This window comes from Monodon monoceros, unplaced genomic scaffold (assembly GCF_005190385.1).
Source record: "Monodon monoceros isolate NGI ecotype Baffin Bay Population unplaced genomic scaffold, NGI_Narwhal_1 Super_Scaffold_21, whole genome shotgun sequence".
Classification (NCBI taxonomy): domain Eukaryota; kingdom Metazoa; phylum Chordata; class Mammalia; order Artiodactyla; family Monodontidae; genus Monodon; species Monodon monoceros.
Genome location: NW_021703778.1, coordinates 170,339,222 through 170,345,221, shown reverse-complemented (window position 1 = coordinate 170,345,221; position 6,000 = coordinate 170,339,222).

Genomic DNA, 6,000 nt, shown 5'->3' with positions numbered 1-6,000 from the left:
GGGAGGGCTGTGTGAGACTCCTGAGAAGCTGGAGGGACGGAGCCCAAGCTCGGAGGGATGGGTGCTGCTGGCCCAGCAGCAGGTCACTTCCTCCCTGGTCCTAGGGAAAGAGAAGCCAGTGGGCGAGGAAGATGGTGGGAAGCTGCGGGGGTTCATTTGGATGGCTTTTATTTTCCCTGTGTCTGTGATGGGAGAGGAACTCAACCCCGCCGCTCCTTGGTATGGGAGCTCCTCTGATGCAGGAAGGGGTCACCGACCTTGGTTTTGCATCTCCAGTGCCCAGCACCAGATATTCCACAGAGTAGTGGGCAAGGAAAGAACAGACAACTCTGAATAGCAGAGGTGAACCCTGAAAGTATCCTCGTCCTCCTGGATAAAGTGACATGCATCCCTACTAGCCTCCTGGATCTCTAGAGACGTGGGTGAGCTCACTTTCCCCACCCAGCCTCCCGACCCCAGATGGCTGGTGGCTGGTGGCCCTTCTCACTTCCCCAGGCATTGCTCCTCTCCCTCACCTGTCCACTGGTTTGGTCGCTCTTTCAACGGCACATCGATACACCCGTGCACTCCTCTGTCTCACAAACTCACCCCTTCAGGCACACATTTACTTCTCTGCTACTCATCCTTGCATTGACTCACCCACACATCCTTGCAGACACTCAACCTTAAGCACACATGTGCTGGCATCAGTCCCGTGTGGAGCCCGAGGCTGCCTGAGGGGCAACCTCAGTGTTCCTGCCTCCCAGGAGCTCACAGGATGGGAGAAGACAGACACGATCCACACACCAATACGTGATGATGGAGGTATGCCACGTGCTAGGATTTCAGGCTTCCATGATCTCTAGTCCAGAAACGGTACGGAGTTTCAGCTACCGCAGAGGGGGGCTAGAGCACAGAAAGCAGATGGGTGATTTGTTCCTCCCAAAGATTAGGAGACAGGGGTGGAAAAGCTACGTAGAGGAGATGGTGATAAATCCCACTCATATCTTAGCATTTGGAAGGGGATACCCAGGAGGAAGGGGAAGAAACAGATACCTCCTCAGCTTAATAATTACAGAGGGCAGAGTGAGGACAATACTATTTCACTGCTTTACCACACAGGAATTTAGATGTAGGCATGTTTTATTTTGTTTTGTTTTAACTGAGGCATAAGCACTAACAGACTTAGAAACTGGTTGTGTACTTCCTAAATCAGCAAAAAAAAAAATTTTAAGAGAAATGTAGTCTATATAATATACTAAAAGATAGCAGGGAAGAAAGAAAGGGTGAAAAAAAGAAATCAAGCATTAAGTGCAGTTTTTTAAAGTCCAAACAAGACAATCCAGAAAAAAATGTAAATGAGTTAAACACCCTTAAAAGAGGGAGTTTTCAAGTCAAAAATTCTCAAAGCCAACTATATGTTGTCTATTTGAAGCACACTTTCAATCAATTAACTCAAAAAGACTCAAATCCAAGGGATGGGCCTCAATTTTCGTGCATTTGCCTCTCTGGGAGCCCACACAATCACGCGTCGACATCTGAAAAAACTACGGAATTTATACAGCAACTGATGGCCACCAATCAACTCCCTATCAACGGCATCCCCAGTTTTGCATACACAGCAATTTGTTCAATTTGTTTCTGCAATTCCTTAAACATCTCGTTGCAGAGGCTTTCAAAGGGTATTCTTAGGGGTACCTGGGGCCCCCTGTCACTGGCAGGATGGTGCCCACAGCTCAAGGTCTCCACCCAGCTCCAAAGAGGGCAGCTTTGATTTGTTCTATTTTACTTACTGAGCTTCTGGGTAATATTTGGTCTGAATAAAAGGCTTGGCTGCATTTGAAAACCAGCGTTTAATTACATTTTGCTCTTATTGTTTTATAAAGATAAGTGGGAAACGGAAAAATAAAATCGCTGATGCCGGTGGTAAGAACATAGATCTCATATATACTTAAGAAATGAAGACAAAGATGGAGACCATTAGGTGAACCTAATGTGGCCAGTCCTCAGCCTCAATAATTGAATTTAAGGCAGTCAACTACGTGTTTGGAAAGAACGAAATTAAAGAACATCCGTGGAATGCTAGAAATTGCCTGGGAAGGTACAGAATGTTGAGCTCTCGAAGAGCAGAATTCTTTGGAACATGCAAGTCTCTGGTTCAACTTTCAAACAACACTTTGCCTTGAATACAGACTTCCAGAAACAATTATATGAGAAAGCAGGGTTACCTAACTCGGGAACACACATGAAAATAAAGCAGAGGTGCTTCTGAATTTCAAGTACCCAAGAGCAAAGTCATTAAGCAGGTTGAAGAAAACCACCTCTCAGAGACAGAAGGTACCATCCACAGCAACGACATTCACAAACATTTACATTAGGAATAAAATAGCATCCAAAAATGGGGAAACAGAAACAGTGTCCAGAGCCCTCTCAGTCATAAAGACATCAAATAGGCAAAAAGTAAGTGAGAAACATACCTCAAATCGAAAGGCAAGTAACATTGTACTTAGGAAATGAGAAATAAAGATGCTTACTTCATCAATATTAGTATACACTGTCCTAAAAGCTCTAACCAATACAATAAAACAAAAAATAGGTAAATGTTATAAACTATTAGAATGACGTTTAAATTATGGTTATTTACAATTATTTAATTCTTTACTAAGAAAATCCAAAAGAATCAACTAAAAAGCTAGTAAAACTAAATGTCTTTACATCAAAATCTGTATGCTATAAACAAGATGTACACCTTACTTTTAAAGGCCCATGAAACATTCACAAAATTAATTAAAGAAAGCACAAAGAAGACATCCATAAGTTCCCCAAAGTAGAATTTGTGTGTCCACATTCTCTAAACGCAATGAAGTATGACCACAATTGAATAAAGACGTATAAGCAACAATACACAACCCAAATAAAGTAGAAACTAATTTAAAAAGTAAGCTCTACTTTTGCATATTTAATTCAGATAATCATTTCTTCTAAGAACTAGAAGAAATGAAAAGCATAATTACAAGAAGAAATGAAAAGCATAATTATAAAAATTTTTAAATATTGAAAAGACTACATATTAAAACTTATGACAGGCAGTCAAAATTGCAACCAGAGGCAAATTCATACTACGAAACGGTTTCACTATTAAAGAAGAATAACATAAGGGACATATGAACAGATCCATAAAACAAGGGAAGCAGAAGGAAGGGATCAATAAAGATAAAAGCAGATATTGGTGAATTTGAACACACACGAAAACAGTTGAATTGATAAACTATTCCCAAGAACTGATTCTTTGAAAAACCTCTAAAATATACACTCCTCTACCTCACCGAATAAAAAAAGAGATAAAGTACACATATACAAAATTAAGAATGAAAAAGATGATATAATCACAGAAATAGATACAATTTTATTATAAAAATACTATGTATAATTCTATGCTTAGAAATATTTAAATCTCAGAAAAATAGATTATTTTCTAGGATTAGCTTTAAAAGAATCATGGAGCACTCGCTATGTGCCAGACTCAGTTCAAGATACTTTATCTCTTTAATTCTCATAGTGGCCCTCTTAGCTACAGGCTCTCATTAACCATTTAACAAGCGAGGAAACTAAGAATTAGGGAGAAGACATAGTTTTCCCGAGGTCACATGAAAAATGACAGAGCAAGAATTTGAACCCAAGTTGTCTGATTCCAGGGCCTGCACATGTAAACGCTGAGCTATATTAGGAAAAGAAACAAACATTCTAAAGATTTAGAAAATCTAAAGAATCCAATAAATACAGAAGAAATAGGAAAAGTTGCCAGAATTATCCCAGGAGAGTTATATGGCTGAGTTCTTTCAAGCTTTCATGAAATCGATCATTTAAATGATGTATATATGGTACAGAATACAGAAAAAGGTGGATGGTTCCCTAATTCATTTTACAAAGCCAGCATAACTTTGAACTCAAATGAACAAAAAATTAATTTGAGATACTAGCGGACCAAATCATGTAGTATATTAAAAGGCCAGTATACCACAACCAGGTAGAATTTGATCCAAAAATATTTCTAAGTTATGAAACATTATTAAAATTCATTGCATCAACAGGTCAATGGAGAAAAACAACACCAATATCTCTATAGATATCAAAAAAGTATTTCATAAAATTCTAATCCATTCCTGATTTTAATCGTACATGAAATAGAAATAAATACTTAATTAGCATTATAAAAACATACAGCCTTAAAAAAGTATCTGTTATCATACTTAACATGAACCAGAAATGAGACAAAGTTTTCTGTTATCAACAATTTAATGTTTTGGAAGATCTAGCCAATACTATAAGACAAGGAAGAGAAATAGAAGAGATAAAATTTTTAAAAATTTGCTGTAATTGTACAGATATGAATGACTCTTTGCCTAGAAATTCCAAAACATTCAACTAAAAACTTGTAGAACATACGAGAGAATTCAATGAGATAGCCAAAACAATACATACATAATCTCTTCCCTACATACCAGTAACAACCAGTCAGAAAATATAAGAGAACATTCACAATAGAAGCAGTACTTAATTCCTTGAAATAAACTTAATGACAAATTGTGAATTTGTCAAATTTGACAAATTGTGAATATATATATTAAACTGTAGAATATGTAAAGCCACAGTATCAAAAAATAGCAATTCTCTTTAATTTACAATTTTATAAAATTCCACAGAATATCTATAAAGCATGTTTTTAACTTCACCATATTACTAAAATTCACCTGGAAGAATAAACAAATGAGACTAAACAAGAAAATCTTGAAAAATAAGAATGAAGGAAGACTATTGCTATCAAATAATAATACATATTACAACTATACAATATATTATAACAAAGCAATACTAGGGTAAGAATAGACAGATTAATGGCATACTAGAAAGCCACAATGAGAAACAAAAACTATAAAAGTATCTAGCATGTGGTAAACGTGGAAATGAAGGATATAGTTGTTTCTCACAATAATTAAAGGATTAAAGATTCAATACAAAGAAGAAATCATGAAAGAACTAGGAAAAAATAAAAGTGACTAATTATATGAGCTTCTAAGCAAGAAGAAACTATAAGAACAAATTAGTGATAGATTTTTAGAACATAAAATTTTTTTAAATAAAAAAGTTGAAAGCTCCATGAACGAAATGGAATGGCAAATGAAAAATGGTGTGGGGGGGAAATGTTGGTAATATAGAATGGAAAAAGAGTTACTCTTCTTATTTTGAAAGGTATTATAAAATAAAAATAAAAGATACACCAGTAGAGAAAAATGGGAAAATGACTTTCAGTTCAATATGGTGAATTACATATAGATATTCACCTGCCCTCTCCCTTGAAACTGTGCTAAATGAAAGTGAAGGGATTTTCATTTGGAGCATGAGTACACAGGGAAGAGGACAAGAAGATAGGGGAGTGGTAACTGATTCAGAGCTGGGAACACTAGACTGGCAGTGAGGAAAGCTGAAATAAAGGTCAGGGTATGCCATGGAACCCACTGAAGTCTCAGGACTTGGCAGGACCAGGTGCCTCCAGGAACACCTGGGCCTAAATAAGATGGATTGGCTAAAAGTCTGTTACAGAAGAAGACAGAGCCCCATATCTTCACCCATTAGGCAAAGCCTTCCCTAACTGTGAGAGAAGACTGAAAAGGTATTACATGCAGAAAGCAAAGCAGAGGTGACTGGAGCAGAGATGCACCAGTTGAGGGCAAGAGTCCTAAAGTTTAAAAAGGCGGCCAAGCTTTGCAAGTTGGATGCTAAGACCACCCAGTCTTCCTCCACAAATCTCCCAGAGCACTGGCAGCTAGTAATACTCTAGACCAGAAACTGAAAAACTTTCTTTGGAGCATCTGAGCAATCTAAAAGAAAAAAAAACATAAAAATGCTGAAACCTGGGTTCCCCAATAAAAAAGACCAGTTAGTTCACTCTACAGTAAAGCCCATAGTTTACAAGGCCCAGCCACATACTGAGAGCTTCCAAATAGCTCAGTAGTGTATTTG